The sequence below is a fragment of the Euprymna scolopes genome, chromosome 21 (assembly GCF_053919585.1).
Source record: "Euprymna scolopes isolate OS-2025 chromosome 21, ASM5391958v1, whole genome shotgun sequence".
Lineage (NCBI taxonomy): Eukaryota > Metazoa > Mollusca > Cephalopoda > Sepiida > Sepiolidae > Euprymna > Euprymna scolopes.
In genome coordinates, this window is record NC_136502.1 from 66,785,959 (window position 1) to 66,806,868 (window position 20,910).

The 20,910-nt window shown below is 36.0% G+C and overlaps 1 long non-coding RNA gene across 1 annotated transcript in view; it reads right to left on the reverse strand.

Moving 5' to 3' along the window:
• Positions 1-20,910, reverse strand: part of LOC145242432 (uncharacterized) — a 120,491-nt gene that overhangs the window by 84,075 nt on the left and 15,506 nt on the right. The window contains exon 2 of the long non-coding RNA XR_013862733.1: positions 4,910-9,783. This is a non-coding gene — a long non-coding RNA (uncharacterized LOC145242432). The remainder of the gene's footprint in view (positions 1-4,909; positions 9,784-20,910) is intronic.

The following is a 20,910-nucleotide window of genomic DNA, read 5'->3' on the forward strand; positions in this document are numbered from 1 at the left end:
AGTGCCAACAATGGTTTGTGGTCTGTTTCAGTTGTGAATTTTGGCATTCCAACAAAGTAATCTGCAAATTTTTCGCAACACCAAGTGACTGCCAGTGCTTCCTTCCCGACCTGTGCATATCTCTGCTCTGTTTCTGTCAGAGATCGTGAAGCATAAAATACCAGTCTCCAGTCATTTTCTTGCTTCTGGAGTAGTACTCCACCTAGGCAATAGCTAGATGAATCTGCTGATACTCTTGTCGGCTTGTTGGAATTGTAATGAGTCAGTACTGGTGTGGAACTTAATTGCTTCTTCAGAGTCTGGAATGCTGCCTGCTGAAACTCATCCCAGATCCATTCTGACTCTTTTCTAAGAAGCTCTCGAAGTGGTTTGGTGGTTTTGGCTAGATTCCTAGCAAATTTTCCAACCTAGTTTGCCATGCCCAGTAAGCATCGTAATTCAGGCACATTCTCTGGTCTGGGCAAGTCCATAATTGCTTCTACATTTTCAGGATCTATTTGGATTCCCTTGTTTGATATGATGTGGCCCAGAAACTTAATGGTTCTTACAGAAAATACACATTTATTATTCAGTGTGGCTCCTGCAGCCTTCATTTTCTGCTTTTAGTCGCTTGTTGTGCTCCTGCTGGTTTCTTCCACTTATTAAGACATCATCTATACCACAGATGACACCTGGTATCCCGGACAAAATATGTATCATCTCCCTATGAAAGATTTCTGGTCCAGAACTTATTCTGAATGGAAGTCATTTGAAACAGTACCTTCCATAAGGTGTTATGAATGTGGTTAGGACCTGCGAGTTTTCATGTAGGACAATTTGATAGAATCCATTGTTGCAATCAAATTTGCTAAATATTGTGGCTCCATCGAGCTCAGCCAGTAATTGGTCCGTGGTGGGTAAAGGAAATTTCTCTCGTTTCACGCTTTCGTTTAGTTGGTAAAGTCGACGCATTACCTAACTTTACCGTTAGCTTTTTGGATGACGACTCTTGGGGCATACCATTCAGTTGGTGATTTGACTAGATGAAGTATGTCCTCTTTCTCCTTTCTTCTGTTTTGTAGGCAATGGCAATCTTCTAGGTGTAGTGATAGAAAAGGGCTGAGCTCCTGCATTTAAGCATATCTGGTACACATGTTCCAGCTTTTGGAGGCCTGTAAACAGGTCTGGGAACTCTTTTATACTGGTGCCCTTCACTTGTCACACCATTTAATGTTCTTAGGCTTGAGGGCTTTGATTTCTAGTCCACTCAGTAGAGGTTCTTTCAGGTTTTCTAAAACATAAAGGTCTTGTTGCAAGCTTGCGTTTTCTGTAGCCAGTTTAGCTTTCACACATCCTATGTGTTTGTCTTGTAGGTTTGCTTTGTAACCCAGTTGATTTGAGGATTTGCTGCATCGGTACCAGAGGAAATGGCTTGCATCTGTTGTTTCGAAGTTTCGTAGGCTCTACTTATTTGTACGCACTTGTCTAGAGTAAGCTGTTTATCAGACAGTAACTTTTCTCTGATGGCATCGCTTCAAACTCCGACAACGACTCAGTTTCGAATAAGTCTATCTTGTAGCTGTCTGAAATTGCAGTTCTTTGCAAGTTGTTGAATAGCAGCTATATAGGTCTTGATACTTTTTGATACTTCTTGCTTGCAAAGATGGAATGTATATGATTCGTAAGTTTTGTGCACTTCGCCCATGAACAAATCTTCAAACTTTTTCATCACCTTCTCTAGGTCAGTCTTTTCTTCCTCAGAATTAAACTTCAACCCTTCATATATATTGTAACTATCCTCCCCAATGGTTGCTAAAAATACCGATGTCTGATATGAAGTGTCTGCTTCTCTAGACAGTCTACTGGCGATTGAATAATTGAGAAAATTTTGTTCAAATTTTTGGCAGTTATTTGCAACATTTCCAATGAGAGACATTAGTTGGGGGGGGGGGGGATATTAGCAAAAAATTACTTCATGTCCATGTGAGGCATTTTCCAAAAGTATACAATATATCTATGAGAAAAACAAATTTCTGTACTTACAGTTCTCTCTTGTCTTACTTATATATATATATATATATATATATTTTTTTTTTTGTGAAACCTTTTCCGTAGATCGTTTGTTTTTTTGGTAGTAGAATTTTCTCTGTTTTTCTTACTACAATATTCAATCTTTTACTTTTTTTCCCCACAAATTGTATCCTTTTTCTGACATCATGTAAAGTTATCGGCCGAGTTTTAGCAGTAAGACAGAGGCACACACAGGATAAGAACATAAGTTTCATTAGTGGCAAAATACATATCTTCCTGAGTCATTGCCAGGGGTCGTAATTTGTCCCTAAACGGCGAATCGTCAGAGCAGTAACCCTACACACGGTATCAAAAATAGATAATGACCCAAAATTTTAATTTGTACAATTCAATATTTTCAATTTTAAATTATAAAATAAAACAAATTTAATCATTTTAAAACATCATCTTGCATTCTTTTTTATTTGTTAAACGTGGTTAATTTAAATAAATTTTAATCACATCTTTACATTTGAAATAACATGATTAAATTTAACCTATTTAAAGTTTCAGAAACATTTCTAATATACCCATAAACAAACTTCTGTTTACATTAAACAATACCGACGGCAAACGTAAAGAGTCCCTTTTAATGATTACATGGTTTGAGGGTATTTGTACAATTAAGCATCAAATCTGCCAATATTTTTACCCCTCCCTTTACTTAAAAATTTGCCAATTTTGAAGCAATTTTCAGTATTTACCAAATAATGATAAGGAAATATAATGAATTATTTCTTAAAAAATCTGAGTGGAAATGTATTATTTTGTTTAAACAAAAAATACCTTTACTAAATTTATGGTTTCAGTAGTAAAAAAAAAAGCATGGATTTATTTTTACTTCTTTTTTGATGAAAATAAAGCATCGTAAATTGAAACAATAATAACAATTGAAAAAATATATTTGATTTTTACAGAAACATTACGAAAAAAAGCCTCTAAAGTCTGTAAATTAATTTCTTGAACTACCGATATTATCATTGAATTAAATTAAGCTGTTAGGCATGACTGTGAAGTTGAGTATACAGTAGCATCCAAAATTAAGGGACAACATTTTAAAACCTAATATTTGTTAGAAATAACAACTGTGAATAGCTGAAATTTTGACAACTGGTAGTCGTTATCATCCATAATGACATACTAAAATTTGAATCTTTTGCAAAGGATAGAGAAAGAATTATAACAATTTTTCCGAATGGGAATGTCCAAAAGTAAGGGATAAAATTGAGAAAAACAATGTAAACAGTATGCTATATTCAAATTTTTTGATTTCCTCTAAAGAATAAGTCTTATTAGTCATTTGTAAACGTTGCATCAGCCGGCACCATGGCGAAACACCAAAAACTTGATTACTCTGTGAGACAAGTTATTGTAAAGCTACACAAGGAAAAGTACACCATTAGAGAGATTTTAGAGAAAGTGAAACGTTCCAAGAGTGTTGTAGGCAGGGTTGTTAAATCCTACAATGATACTGGCAAAATAGTTAGTGCTTTTAAAACCGGCAGACCCCACAAAACTTTTGCAAGAGAAGATCAAATAATGCAGCGTATGTCATTAAAAGACCGTTTTAAGTCTTGCACAGAAATTAAAAGGGCTATGAATAGTACCTCATGTGTTAATGTGTCAAGACAGAGTGTTTCTCGATGACTGCAAGAAATAGGGCTGTTTAATCGAACCCCAGGGAAGAAATAACTTGTTAGTTTGAAGAATAAGAAGAAGAGATTAGAGTTTGCAAACAGGTATGTAATTTGGACATATGAAAATTGGACATATGTAATTTGGACATATGAAAATTGGACATATGTAATTTGGACATATGAAAATTGGACATATGTAATTTGGACATATGAAAATTGGGCATATGTAATTTGGACATATGAAAATTGGGCATATGTAATTTGGACATATGAAAATTGGACATATGTAATTTGGACATATGTAATTTGGACATATGTAATTTGGACATGAAAATTGGACACATGTAATTTGGACATATGTAAATTGGGCAAAAGTATTTTTCAGTGATGAAAGAAAGTTTAATTTATTTGGAAATGATGTAAAAACAATGTAAAGAGATGTATTGGTGAAAGATTAAGTGCAAAGTGTACTAAGAAAACTGTCAAGTTTGGGGGCGGAAGCATCATGATATTTGGAATGTTTTCTAGCCAAGGTACAACGCCTCTTGTCCAGTTACAAACTCATGTAAATGCACAGATCTAACAGATAGAAATGAGAACTTGTGACCGCATTGACTAGTGAAAAGCTACAATGATTCAAGTGAACAAATGAATGTTTACTTCAATGCAATCAAAAGATTGGCTGGACTAGCAGGATCCCTAGGGAGAGGACTGGATCATACAGTCAAACTTGATTTTATAATGGGATTCCCAGTGTATCTATGGCAATACAACAGCTACTTCACGTAGAGAAAATGGACATCAGCAAACTGCACCAACTGCACGGCTTTTAGTCAGCAAAAGATTTTGAGAGACTGGGACATTGGTAGCAAGTGCACAAAGTAATATGCTGAGAAATATGAAAAAGAATCCAAACAGAAGAGGTTTGGATGAAACCTTCTAATACACAATGCATGATGCAATGGGGAACAGGGGTAATTATGGGAGGGCAATCCCTTACCAACTTGAATGTTGATGGAATGCCATGACATATTTTACATTTAAGGCACGTGATCCATGTAAATGATGAGGCTGTTGGTGCTGAGCCAGAGAGTAATTGAAGGTGAATCGGTGCTGATGCAAAGACTACAGAGAGAATGCCATATGCCTATAAATGTAATATGAAATGATTTTTAATAATGGGTGTGTGTAGTCTAAAATGTAATTAAAAAGTTAATACAAACCAGTGGTGAGGAGCAAACCCGACAGACCTTTTAGTCGCAAATCAGGAGTCTGCTAATGGGCTTTATCCATCTTGCCCACATCAACGGTTGGGTTTTGTCAACAAAAACATGTCCATAGATCATTTGGTATCAGTTGAAGAGGATTGTTCTAGGTGCGTGTTGCTGCATTCATGCTTGGATCGTGTTCTATCAATTCAATGATGTTACTCGGGATCATGTTCTATCAATTCAATGATGTTACTCGGGATCATGTTCTATCAATTCAATGATGTTACTCGGGATCATGTTCTATCAATTCAATGATGTTACTCGGGATCATGTTCTATCAATTCAATGATGTTACTCGGGATCATGTTCTATCAATTCAACGGTGTTGCTTGAGGTTGTGTTCTGTCAATTCGATGCTATCTCTTTGGCAGATGTGAGTTCTGACAGATGTGTGTTGGGTTTTCATAATATCAACATTTAACCACAATAAGAACAGAAACCGTTTTAACATTTGTCAGAAATTTGGGACAAACAGTCGAGCAGTGATGATGTCATGATGTTAATTTCCTCTCTTTCAAAAGATTACTATGAAAAATGATGTGACGGACAAGAGGAATATCACTTACAACTGAATTTTACCAAGAACTTTGCCTTTGTAAAAATAACACTCAAGATAAGACGAGCAGTCGTATAATCCAAATAATATGAATAATCCTCATTTGAAAAATTCAGAAATATAATTTGTTTTATCATAATTTTTATAATTTTGTTTAATATAGAGCAATAAAATCTATTTAGTTTTCTGTTTGTAGTTCTTTCTGTTGCTCTAGACTTATTTTTAAAATAAACTTGAAGCATGAGTAATGTTCAACAAAAGGTTATATTTCGCTGTTAGTTCATCAAAGTTTCATGTATTTCACAAGTTCAATCACATAAATTTATTTGCTATTTTATATCCTTATAAACACTCTCACTTTGATGCAAATTTAATTACTTTTCTTATTTATTTTGAAGGCTCGAATCTGGATGTAAAATATCTCACCTCTAATTGCACTACTTATTTCAATAATCATGGTTTTACCAAATATTCTTAAGTATTCTGTCATTGTAAAGAAATATCTTAAAGTATTATTTCAGTTTGATGTATAAATTGTAAAGAAATATCTTAAAGTATTATTTCAGTTTGTTTTACATAATAATCTCTGATTTGTTTTACATAATAATTTCTGCATTGCTTTTGTACTATGTATACTACTACTGTGACTCACATCAGTTCATTCACTAATAAATGTTAAAATTTTTTATCTTATTACATTTAGATTCATCGCTAATCATGTGACAGTCTACAAGTATGCAAGAAAAGTTGATTTCAATCAGCTTTTAAGACATCTTTACTGCAGAATAAGAGCTTCTCTCATATTTGTGTTTTATATAACTGAGCTTTTCTTTCAGTTGTTTCCTGACATCCCATTTCTAAATTTAGATTGTAGATTTCTATACCTAAAAGCTTTGTGTCTTGAAATTGTAGTGGCCAGTTGAATTAAGTCTTTTTAATTTCATCTACATGGGGAAACAGTGCACATTCAAGAAAGACTGTAACTTACTATATAGTACACAAAAAATGAGCCTTTTCTGGTTAATAAACATTGTTAGTTTAAATGTTTTTAATTATTCCTGACCTGTCACTATTTGCTGATTTTTTTTCTTGCTAGAGAAAGGAGTTTTGACCCATGCTCTTGACTTCGCCATGAATTCAGAGACAGGTCGATTCCCTTTAACTCTACAAAGGTATAGAATCTTTTTTGCTTTTACATTACACATTATTTTCTTTGTATCTTTTGAGAGAACATTTACATTTTCTAAATTTTACTTCTTTGGGTTATTAATGTAAAACAGTTTTTTTTATGTTTGGCTTTCTCCGAAATAGAATCGGAATGAAAAATGTCCGGTTTGTCCTTACTTGTTCAAGTGAGGCGACATTTCCAAACCTTATAATATTGTTCTGAATAATATCTCCTGGTTTCATTTTTAATAATTTTCCTTCTGTATAAAATGCTCTTATTCTAGGTTTGCCCTTTGGTAGTAATTTTGTAAATAGTTGCATCTGTAGTCTTTCGACTCCAGCCAGGAATTTTTCATAACACTAAAGTCAGCATAGTATTATAATAGTTATTATTGAAATCAATCAACAGGAAAAAATCACTGCTCACAAAAATTTTTCCAACTGATTTTGCCGTTTCTCAAACGTCAAACGATTTCTCCTCCCTCTTCCACCGACAAGTGACCTATTTTTATAAGGCGCACGCACGTGATCCCACGAGACTTTGTTAATTATAAAACGTCATGGCCACCATGATGGACTCTTTCTTTCTTTCCCAAGGTGTGTGACTTACAGGACAGACAGACACGAGATAGGATTATATGTATTTTACTTTCCACAATTGCTTATCAGGTTCGTATTATATAAAATAAATTTCAAGTATAATAATAAACTGTAAACTTATTGAGTCCATAATATGTTGATTGACTGAGTCCATAATATGTTGATTGACTGAGTTGATGGCTTGTAAAGTCAATGGTATTATGTAAATAATTCACTGATCTATTAATATAGAGTGATATAAAAAAAATGAAATCTGTAAAGTAATGAATGGAAAAATTTAAAAAGTTTATTTGTTGCATAATATAATTGTAAAATACATATTCATGTATAATAAAAAGAATAGCTTTTTCTCATATTCAAAATCTTATAAAGTCATTTTATACATGTCTACATGGTGGCTCTGACTTTTGAGCTGGGATCAAGTGTAGTATCTTTCATGTCCTTTTATTTAAGACTCTTGTAGACTGAGGAAACCTTTGATTTTTTACAATTAAATTTTATCAATATTAAAAAAATAACCTTTGTCCTTGTGAACATTTTATGCAGATATTCAACTATTCCATTTACTCGTGAAATGTTGAGTTAATAAAATAATAAAGAAAACTAATTTTCCTCTTCCCAATTGACCCGTTATGTTATTGTATATAATCTTTGTGCGCTCTTCTTACAATTCAAGAACAATAACACATTGAGTCTAGTGGAGTGTCCAGGTCAGTTGTGGGGGTAACATTACTTGAAGAAAGTCATCATTCTTTGTACAAGCCATGTTGAGGGGATTTTATTTGAATATTGTAGTATAAAATATTGGTGTTTATGCACTTATTGAACCACACTATTTTTTAAGTTAAAGTTTTATGATATCTTTTTTATTAAATTGTTATGGGAAAGGACAGAATTTTTACAAAACACCCCCTCTCCTCATGTTAAGAATGGCTTTCTAAATAATAGCGTTATTATTTCAGCATGGTTTAATAAGTGCATAAGTACCAAAATATTTTCATGTCAGGTTGTCCTGACAAGCATTTTTACAGAGAGACTGAAGACACAATGTTTATAGGCAATTCAAACTCTTGTTACTTGTGCAACTCCAATATGAGTTTTCATATGTCTTGCTAAATTTGACTTAAAAGAACAAGAATATTCACAGAGTTCACAAGAATATGGCTTTTGCCCAGTGTGTGTCAACATGTGTCCTACTAAACTTCCTTTATGACTAAAAGAAAATTCACAGAGGTGACAGGAATATGGTTTTTCCCCAGTGTGTGTCAACATGTGTCTTAGTACACTTGCTTTATGTGTAGAAGAATATTCACAAATTTGACATGAATATGGCTTTTCACCAGTGTGTGTTCTCATATGGTTTACTAAATATGACTTCTGCGAACAAGAATATTCACATACTTCACATGAATATGGCTTTTCTCCTGTGTGAGTCAACATATGTCGCATTAAACTTTCCTTATGAGTAGAAGAATATTCGCAGAGTTTGCATGAATATGGCTTTTCACCAGTGTGTGTTAACATATGTCTAACTAAACTTGCTTTATGTGTAGAAGAATATTCACACAGTTCACATGAATATGGCTTTTCACCAGTGTGAGTTCTCATATGTTTAACTAAATGTGACTTCTGGGAACAAGAATATTCACATACTTCACATGAATATGGCTTTTCTCCTGTGTGAGTTCTCACATGTTCGACTAAATGTGCATTCCTCGTAAAAGAAGAACCACATACGTCACATGTATGTGGTTTTTTTCTAGTGTGTGATTGCATGTGTTTCACCACTTTGGATTTGTTTGAACAAGAATAAACACATATTTCACAAGTGTATTGATTGTTTCCATTGAGTGATTCCATGTGTTGCATTAAATTTTCTGAGTAAAACAAAAGCCATTAACTTTCTAAATAAAGCATAGTGTTCAATAGATTTTTCATGTAAGTCATTTAAAAAATGAATCACATAAATGACAGAGGGGCTTCTTATCCTTCGTTATAGATTTTCAAGCTTTTTGTAAAGAACAGATTTATTTAGATGACTTGTTTGAACATATTATAAATGTCTTCCATTTCTTATCACATTTGCCCTTCTAAGTTCATAAAATATTTAGGCAAATGAAGATAGACATAAAATATATAAATTCATTATCGTTTGTGACTTAATATATCAAGTTAAAAATCAAATTTCTTTACACGGTGCCAGAAAAGATTTCAGCCTAAAATAAATTTTTAGTACAAATAGAAATTTAAATTTCTTAAAAATATCATTATGTACGATTTATCTCCCTGTAATGTGAACCATTGCTGGTAAATAGTATCCAAAGAATATGAGATAATGACGTTCTTAATAAAAAAGGAAAGCAAACTTGTATATTTTTAAGCATTAAGAATATGCTTTACAGTAAATTTTGCTTTGGGTTTCCACATAGGATTGTCTTTATATTAAATCCCAAAGAAAACAATGGTTCATTCAACTTCAAGATAGGCTTTTAAACTGGAACATCTGTAAATAAAAATAAATGAAAGTAACTTTTTTGCATGCAAACAAAAGAATTGTTTTATTATTTCACTATCAGTTTTATTTTGAACTCAACTTCCAGGCAGAATTCACTATAGAAAGTCATACTAGATACATTGAAAAATAATTTGAGATATTTGTACTTTACACAGTAACATGGATACAGGTGAGTTTTAGAAGATATTTCATAGTAAATTCTAAACTTTCCCATTTTCATTCATTGAGAATACAAATAAAATCATCTAAAATACTCAACATTAGCAATCAACTTGAATGGATAATGGCTCATTTTGAAATTACCAAATTTTAATTAAGTTGGCTTTTATAGCATATCAACCGTTTTATATTATTTTATGTTGAAAATGATATTTTTGGGGGTGGAGTGCTTGTTTCTTGTGTAAGTATTTCTATGTTGTTTCTATATTTTCAAGCTTTGCATGCTTATGATAAAGATTTCTTTGGGTCATTCCATGTCAAAACACCAGCAAAAAGTTCAAATCTGCACCCACCGACACCGAATTACTTGAAATTTGGCACAAATATTCCCCTTCATGAGTTAGGAAAATTTGCCAAATTATTTGGTCCTAAACCTTACCGTTCGGATTTTAGGGGGGGGGTGTAAAATTTGCATATTTTGCTTCCAAATTTATGCTGTGAAACCGTATGGAATTTGAGTGTTTTATAAAATAAGAAAAAAATACTTCCACTTATTCAATATTTCTGAAATTTGGTAGAAAGGGCATTTAGGGACTGTAGAATCCAAATATCTACTTATTTTAACCCCATACCTGGTAGAAAATAAAACTTTGCTCTCCCAAAAGCATGTCCCCTAAATCATCAATTTTTTACCTATGTAGCTTATGATCAGTCTGTAGAAAATATGTCCTCTTCAATTTTCATAATATTTTTTTATAGCATCTACTATGGCTGCTTAAGTTCTCAAAAAAATTTTGTGAGGGTTTCTAGCCTACTTTAGGAGATATGGCCCTGCCAATTTTATAGTTTTTTTTCCTATGTACGTTCAGTAATTCAGTGCAAGATTGATAAAGATAATCATCCTAATGCTCCCAAACTTCTCAAATGTTCACATTGTGTTAAGTAATTTCTTAAACTATTCAATAAGATAGTCTTTGTTAATTTAAAAAGGAAATAATTTAAATATATTTTGCAGATATTGCATTTTGTATGGTACGGATAGATGGTCTTCAACAAGTGATAAACATTGACTCATGCAATAAGATCAGCACTTTATAGAGTTTTTTTAGATGGCATTAAACAAATTTAAAAAAAGTTAATTTCATAATTTTCACAAAACAAAATATTTTTATTTTTTTGTTTTAAATGCATGTGAATTTTTAAAACCTAGAGTATTTGTAATTGGCACTAAACATTTATATTTTTTTATTCATAAAAATGTTTTCAATTACATCACTTTAAAAATTATTTATTTATATTTTTTACAATTTTTCAAAAAGTTATTTTCATTAGTCTAAAAATCTTTATATTAAAAAGAAAGTGATAACAATATACAAATTTTAACCTATGCTGTGCACCAAATTTTGTTGTGTACATAGATTAATTTGTTTTGTATAATAATATAACAGATAATTTATCCACTTTGGACAAATGATAAACGCTACCATTTGGTGTTGTAGGGACATCAATAGTGCACAGAATATTTGCTAATGGCACAAAGCATATATTCTTAAAATCCTCTTTCCAATAAAATGAATGTGATGGAAGAACTGGATGCACGAACTTAATCAGCAAGTCCTTATTTTCCATATTAACTTCTAGGACCATGCCAGACCAAACGTTACTGTCATACCTGCAACAAACATATTCTGAAACAAGAAATTTCATTGGTTTTTCTTCAACCCCAATAGAGAAGTCATATATCAATTCATAGTTTTCATCTTCACTGCATTGTTTCATGGCTATTTTCTGTCGAGTGGAATAAATTGATGAAAACTTCTTGTCCCTGGAACTGTGGATGCATTTTCAAATCTAATAGTGAAACTTCTTGCTTCCTCAACTTTCCTTTTTAATCAAAATGAATTTGATTCCTTCAATTGCAGATTTACAGTATTCAAATATAGTTTCTGTTGAAAGGATTTGTTTGGAATTTGGTCTTCGTAGACTTTCTTTTGCTAATATCCTTTTCACTGTCCCACCTATGTCATCATATCAAGTCCAAAATCTTTTTGATGGTTGCATAAATTGGAAAAGTTCTTATAATTCTTGTATTGTGCTGCACAACCATCTGTAAAATATTTAATACTTTTCACATTTGGCAAATTAGCCTTGATCATCTCGATAATGTTTTTCTGTACCATATAAACAAATGCCACATCATGGGAATTGTCACTCGATATAATACAAAAACTTTGACTTTGCATTGTGTTTTCAAGCTTAAAATAGAGTACCACTGGGTGTAAAGTACATTGAGAGGTACTCCAATGAAAACTCTGGATCTCATCTTGAACAACAAATTTGTAATTTTCAGCAAAATCCCCAAGCAATAAAACTTAGTGATAAAACTGATATCTTTTTTTTGCTTTAAATATCTGGATTGTGATTTAGCCAAGTAAGAATGAGGTGCTAATTCATTTAATTGCAAAATAACTAAATCCACATAAGCTTGACAAGATTCCTTATGAGTTATTAAAGCTGATCTGTCACTTGTTGTCCATTGGGAGAACTCAATAGAGTTTTCATTACAAATACATTCTTCAACGGTGTCATTAAGAAATTTTTCCAGTTTCTGTGATGATTTAGGACAATTTGTGCACCTATGCACTGTCTATTACTTGTATTGCAGATAATATACTTCAAGCGATCTTGATATGGTACATTCAATGGTTCCAGTAATAGTTTGTTTTGGTGGATAGTGCATACACATACAGCATGGCACTATTGGCACTACCAGCAAGGACACACCATTTTGGTCTAAGACTACAAAATTTTGAAAACCCTAAAGATACTGTCGGGTTGTGTTCCTTGAATGCTCTGAAGAGCTCATTTAGGTTGCACAATATGAGCCTCTTCTGTTGATGTAAATTACGTTTAATATTAACATAGTCTTTCCTGCCTGGCATCAATCGAGTGTACTCATCATCTTGATAAAATGCTTGCACTAACTCTACAATATCAGCAGGCAAAGACTTCTGGCACAGCTAAAATATCTCTTTCCAAACACAATTTGCGAGCCTTGCATACAATGTGTTCTGAAACACCAAATACATTCATGACTTTTTTGTGTGACCAATTGGTAGGGGCAAGTGCCAAAATCTGTATTTTCATTTTAGTGGATTCCACAGTCTTCACTTTTGCTGCAAGAACCGCTATCATTTTATCAAAGCACTTAGCTCTATCTAAAATCTCACTTTTTAATTTTTAAGGTTCATCACATTGTTGCATGAGGAACTAATCTCAGGTTACACCGCTAGAGTAATGTCCCTTGGCAGTGATGGACCTGTTTGGAGAGAATGGTGCAAGAATAAATAAGATGCCTGTAAACCATGTGTACGCGTTGTGTTGTTTTCATTAATGGGAATCCGCATATAAAGATAATGAAACATGGTGGCAGCAGTCGGATGAACAGAGTTCAAAAGGAGAATACAAAATGGAAATGTATTGTAAGAAAAATAAACGAAGATAAGTAATGTTTGATTTATTGTTTTACATTGCGCACGGACACACACACACACACACACACACACACACACACAAAAAGTTTGTTTTGCTTTATCTGGTCATTGTGATCTATTTGCATTTAAATAATATGAAAAAAGAAGTTTAAGCCAATTTAATCGGCTGTAAAACACAAGATTGTATCAGAAAAAAAAAAGTGTCCGAACTTAACATGGAAGAGATAAATAGACCAGTGATGGGGATACAACCCCCAAACCCCCTGTGTATGGGAAATAATCTGTCAGCGAACTGGAAGCTGTTTAAATTAAGATGGAATAACTATGCTATCATCACGTATCTAGCGAGACAGCCAGTACCATACCAAACGGCGATGTTGCTGCATACACTTGGAGACGAAGCGTTAAAAGTATATTATGCCTCAGTAAACATCCTGAACGAGAAACATGTGGCGGAAAAAACACTTGAGCCGTCCAATAAGACCCTTGTCATGTGGAACGGCTCACAAATTAAACCATTCGGATAAAAATGATAAACCCAAAAACCGGACTCAAGTATGCAGTGAAGTTTGTCATTGTAAAGGAAGACTTCCATCCATTACTTGGAGTGAATGCCATCCAGCAAATGGCACTCATTAGTGTGAACAATGACAAATTTAAGAGGGTTGCAAACATATCTCAAAAAGACAGTAGCCAGCACCCGGAGAGTATCATATCCGAATTTCAGGATGTATTCCAGGAAGAATTGGGTACGTTACCTGGAGAGGTTCATCTGGAGGTGGCTGGTGGACTCCAACGTACCACCACGTTGCAGCGGCTCGAAGAATACCAGTGGCTATCAAGGGAAAAGTGAAAGCCGAATTAGAAAGACTGGTCAAAAAGAAGGTAATTGAACCAGCGAACGAGCCAACACCATGGGTAAGTGCCTTATCACTGGTATTTAAAAAAAAATGGAAAGTTACGGATATGTATTGACCTCAGACCATTAAATAAGGCCCTTAAATGGGAGCATTTCCAGTTACCGGTACTGGACGATCTCCTCCCAGAACTTGCTGATAGCAAAGTTTTCTCAACTCTTGGATAGGGATGGATTTTGGCACCTGAAGTTAGATGAAGCCAGCAGTCGCTTGACTACTTTTACCACTCCATATGGTCGGTTTCGATGGAAGGTTTTACCATTTGGAATTGCTCCAGCCCCAGAAATATTTCAAAGAGAACTATATAATAATGTGGCCGATTTGAAAGGAATCATCAACAAAGCAGACGATCTTCTGGTGGTCGGGATTGGTAAAACGATGGAAGAAGCAACAGAGGACCATGATAGAAAACTCAGAAGGCTGTTGCAAAGATGTTGTGATCGTGGGATGCGATTGAATGCTGAGAAAATGAATTTACGGCAAACATCTGCATCATTTCTGGGTCACAGGATAACCAGTGAGGGTTTACTTCCAGATCCTGAGAAAATAAAAGCCATAAAAGATATGCCACGACCAACAGACATTAAAGGAGTGCAACGAATGGGAGGATTCGTGAATTATTTGGCAAAGTTTCTAAAGCCGTTTCACAAGTAAGTCGGATTCTACCTTTTTAGGTGACTACGTGTGAAAAGAAAGAAGAGGCTTGAAGTTTTGTTCCAAGTTCTGCAGAAGGGCAGGTCCTGTAGAATCAGCAGAAAAGAAAGTCCTGTAAAGTCAGCAGACGAGCAAGTCCCAAAAAATCACACACACACTAAGGTACTCTTAAAGCTGCAGCAGTTCACCGATACGATCACACTGACGTCGATCCTAGAAAAGACACACCCATGTTCCAAACACACTCCCTTTATCCTTCCGGCATTCGTCCTCGGCCAATCAGCAGCCAAAGAACGGTCACGTGGGGCCCAGTGATGATCGCACAATCTACAAGATGAGGACGGTGCCATTTTGGAATTTCTTTCATGTTTCGGCCATGCACGTACGCACACCGTAGGAGCGTTCCAAGGTAAGGCATGACGCGCAGACATGTAGGCGCTTCCTCCCTTCATTTTCTTCGACTCTACAGTTTCTGCCCCATATCTCTGACGTGATGGCTCCAATTCGCAACTTAACAAAGGCGGATGTGCCATGGACGTGGTCTCAGATCCATGAAGAAGCTTTTGAGAAAATCAAAAAGTTGGTGAGTGAAGCACCAGTATTGAGATACTATGATCCCAACAAACCATTGGTCGTTCAATGTGATGCAGGTGAGAAAGGAATGGGGGCTGCATTGCTACAAGAAGGTCAACCCTTAGCATGTATTAGCCGAGCACTTACAGACACAGAAACAGATTGAGAAAGAACTATTGGCAGTGGTTTATGCCTGTGAACGGTTTCACCAATACACATTTGGTCAACAGGTTACAGTACTGACTGATCATAAACCATTAGAAGCAATAATGAAAAAGGAATTGGGGAAATGCCCAAAGCGACTGCAAAATATGTTAATGCGGTTGCAAGTTTACAATGTGATTGTTTTATACCATCCTGGTAAGAAGATGTTCCTAGCAGACACATTATCAAGGGCATACATTCATGGAATAGGCAATGAATGTATCGATGATGACGATGATGTCCAGGAAACAGAATATATTCTAGTAACTGAGGGAAGGTTGCTTGAATTGCGCTCAGCCACAAAAGAAGACAGATGTATGCAGATGTTACAGCAAGTAATTGTGGAAGGATGACCAGAAGACAAAGTACATCTTGACCCAGAGGTGAGACCATATTTCAGCCTGCGGAATGAAATGACGGTACAAGATGGATTAATATTCAGAGGAAACAAAGTAGTAGTACCAACAACACAGCGAACAGTGTTAAAAGAAAAATTGCATTCCACACACCTAGGGGTCGAAGGATGCTGCAGAAGAGTAAGAGAATGCTTATACTGGCCAAATATGAATAGTGACATCAGAGACTTTGTCTTAAAATGCCCAACGCAGGAAATATGAGGTAGCCAATCCTGCAGAGCCGTTAATGGTTCATGAAATTCCAGAGAGATCCTGGGCAAAAGTAGGAGTAGATCTCTTTAGCTTTGCAGATAGGGACTATCTCTGCACCGTTGATTATATGAGTAATTTCTGGGAAATTGACCATCTCCCGACTACACAAGCTAGTACGGTGATCACTAAGCTTAAGCACCATTTTGCACGACATGGGATACAAGATCAGGTGGTCACTGATAATGGACCACAGTTTAGTAGTCAAGAATTCTCCACCTTTGTAAGAAAGTGGTGTTTTGCACATACACCCATCAGTCCTTACAATAGCAAGGCAAATGGAAAAGTAGAATCTGCGGTAAAGATGGCAAAGAACCTTTTCCGGAAATCAATGGAAGATATGGCTGACCTATACCTAGCGATGCTGGATCACAGGAATACGCCAGCCAAGGGTCACTTATCACCTGTGCAGAAGCTAATGTCAAGAAGAACAAAGATACTTCTTCCAACCAGAGAGGACCTACTCAGACCAGAACTACACAAAAATCTAAGAAAAACAGTTAAGTGGTGTTGCATATTGGTTATATTAGAAGGGATCTGTTAGACGTACATTCATTAGTGGGTGTCTTTGCGTATTATACCTAAAGGTCCATATATATATATATGTGTGTGGGTGTGTTTTTATCAATATTCTTTTTCTGTGGGTGTGTGTGATTCTTCTAATGTCTTTTTGCCTTGCTTAGGGATGTTTCCGATGATGTGTATGCGCCAACAATGCAATGCGAACATACCTGAATTTGCCTTGGCCAGCGATGATATTCTCTCCTTCACTGGTTCTCCATCTTGCTGGGAGTCGGGTCACTGCAGACAGATTCATTGTTGAACAAACAAGATGGACTTGAAATTTCAACCTTTATTCAAGGCAAATTCTACATCTCGGATCCTGGTTGTTTTTGGGAGGCACCCAAATTCCTGTCCGCTTAATCTACCGCCTAGACCCTCTCTCAACTGTCTCGTCATCACCGGAAGTTACCCAGAATTCAGTGTCACCTTCCAATTTCTGGTGCACTCCATCTGGGCCACTCAAGGTGACTGAGTTTGACAGCTGTCAAAACTAACCTTGCTAAACTATTTAATGAGAAAATAAACATTCTTATTTTCTTTATTTCTAAGCTAATGAGAAAATAAACATTCTTATTTTCTTTATTTCTAAAAACTACCTAGATAGCATTTAAGCTGGGACTCCTAATACAATACAACAGTGGGACAGCAGAAAGCAAAAGCATTATTTCAACAGGAAAGTAAAACCACTTCAGCCAGTGCAACATGGAGATGTGGTACGTATTAAACCACACATAAAAGGTCAGCGAGAGTGGAAGAAGGCAGTTGTGTGGCAGAGACTGGATGAGAGGTCATACCATGTCAAAGTTGATGGGGAGTTGCTCCAACGTAATAGGGTGGATTTTAAAAAAACAGCAGAAGCACTCCCATCACCATCATTGATCCCTCAGTCATACCAAAGGCCTAGCGAGGAGGCACTAATAACTGAACTGCCAAGTACGGAAGGGGTTTGTAATTCGCAAACACCTCGGCTCGAAAATAATAGAAGAGAGGGAATGAGGCCGGCGACACCATCCCCAGCAAACCAAAATACTGAAGGAATGAGAATGACACATTCCGGGAGACTAGTAAGGAATCCGGCTAGATTCAAAGACTATACGAACTAATTGAGTCCAATTGGGCAGAATAATCCCTGTTAGGCCGGAGGGTAGTCAGCCCAGTGAAAGCCTAGGTCACAAGGACAAAGCATTGTTTTGTTTTTGTATTTTAGTTATTTTGTGTTTTTTGTTAGTGGATCTTTTTTCTTTGTTGTTGTCTTAAAAGGGGGAAGATGTTGTATGAGGAACTAATCTCAGGTTACACCGCTAGAGTAATGTCCCTTGGTGGTGACGGACCTGTATTGGAAAGGATGGCACGAGAATAAATAAGATGCCTGTAAACCATGTGTACGCGTTGTGTTGTTTTCATTAATGGGAATCCACATATAAAGATAATGAAACACACATAACATCTCAGAGTCAATGTTTAATGACCTACTGACTTTGGTCTTAATACTTTGTATTGCAGAAGAAAGTTTTCTCTTACGTAAACGAGCCTTTCCAGAGTCATGAAGCCCTTTTGTTTTCATTGGAAAAATTCCAGTAGCAGAGAAACATTCATTGATATTTGTCTTCTCTGTTTCCGTCAAAGTACTTGCATCAAGCTCTTGCATTTCCTCATCCGATACACACTTTTGTTTTTCATCATCAAGAAGTTTGCTGATTCGTATTCGACAATTAAGACAGAGCTTTCTGGAATAAGTAACAACTTAGTTTTTGCTTTATCTGCCAACTTCAAAGAAATTGCTTTCAAACTGCCTTTTATTTGCTTATGATTTTTAAATGGATTGCAACTCTTTTCAAGCCACTCATACTTAGTTAACAAGGTCTGCTTGTGATGGCCACAGATAGTTTGTATTTTATCCTTATTAAGTCCTGTCCTATAGGCAATAAGCTTTACATCCATTGCATCCAAATGATCCACTGAAATTAATCCAACCTGTTTATCATAGAATAAATTAGTAGGGGAAGTCGGGGTAAGTTGAGCCAATTTTCCATTTTGGCTCTTCAGAACTTAAACGACTAATTATTTTGCAAAGATGAATGTATTATTATAAAATTCTTTTATTTGGGAACATTTTGAAACAAGTTGCAGTTTTCTGCTAGTACACCTAAACCGACCATGTGCTTTACAAAAATGCATATCAAATGGCTCAACTTGCCCCGACCATGGGGCAAGTTGATCCAACCTCTGGGGTAAGTTGTGCCACACAGGGGTAAGTTGTGCCACACAAAAATGTGTTGCAAATAAAGAAAGAACAAGCCCAAAATTGTTGCTGTGGTTATAAAACAAATTATAATAATGAAGTAGAAATGTTAATTACAGCGAATGAACCAGCACAAAATTTGAAACATATATCTGAAAGTAAGTTAATGAAGTTGCCACTGTGACAAGTCACAGCTGAAAACGAGCTGGCTAGAACAACGGACAGAACTGCCAACACTATTTGGCTGTGGCAGCTTGTAAACAACATCTTCTGCATTGAAACCCGCTTCGTCCTTTGGGTTTGGAACAAACACAGGCTTGTCCGTTCCTACCTTCCCAGCAACTTTTTGAAGGAAAACACCTTCAAACTCAAAGTCCTCCCCGTTGAGAGTGTCAACCCGGGCAATATAGTTCACAGTTCGTGATTTGCCAGCACATTTGACAACCACAAAGTCACCTTCGATTATTGGGCTATCCAGATCAATATCACCATCACTATCTGATGACACATCATCAAATTCAAAATCTGAATCATCAGTGTCACTTGAACATGGGGTTTTAGATCTCGGGGGACATGACTTTTTCCCACCAGCATTGAACAAACACTGCTTTGTTTTTGTTAATAAGCTCCTCTTTCTATTTTCAGAAAGGGCTATCAGCTTCTGTTGTTCAGGGCTGTCAGTCAAAATCTTTGAGCTGCCCTTTTTGTGACCACCTCTTCTTGCCTTTCTTGGTGCTGCTTTCGGAAATGGCTGAATTACAGATGGTGAAATGTATGGACGATGCATGACATCATGTGAGCTAGATGAAACACAAGACCCAGATGCGGATGCTGTTTTTGTGGTCGGACATCATCACTGTGCACGGGCAAGACTGCTCCAGGAACCTCACCTGATGGTCCTGCATCTTCCACAGTAGAATTTGCCTCAAGGTTTTCTGCAGCCACATTTTGCTCACGGTCAGTTGGAAGAGAAGGGGAAAAGTCAATTTCACTAAAGATGTCCCGGTTAAATGGATGAATGCCTGAGGCTTGGAATCCAGCAGCAATGTTCAATGGTGTCATGGCAATCATCTGGGCTTGGTTCACTAGAGCTGGGATTTCATATATTGTTACTGTTTTCCCTGGATTGGATCGTAGCCACCCATCCATGGCTCCGTTGTACGCTGTTTTGAAGGGTCCATACACTGACCGGTCGAGCGGCTGGAGACGATGGGAAGTGTGTGGTGGAATGGTCAGTAAGACAACTCCATGAGATCTTGCTGTGTTCACAACATTCAAAGAAATGTGTGTGTCATGGTTGTCGAGGATTAAGAGGATTTTCTTTCCTGGTGAGCATCTAGTGTGCTTGATGATGTGATTTAAATATTCCACAAACACCTGTTCATTCATCCAGCCACTTCGTGTTGCCCTCCCTATGCACTGTGTTGGTCCACCTCTGATGAAGTGATTTCTGTAGTGGACTCTGGGAAAGATGAACAGAGGAGGCACGACTGATCCAATTGCACTCACAGTGTACACCACCGTTACCAATTCCCCGCATTCAGCGGAGGTGATTGAACCAACTTGTTTCTTTCCTTTTTTTGTGACAACGGCTCCAGGGTTTTGAACGGTGGTGCACCCAGTCTTATCAGTGTTGTAAATGT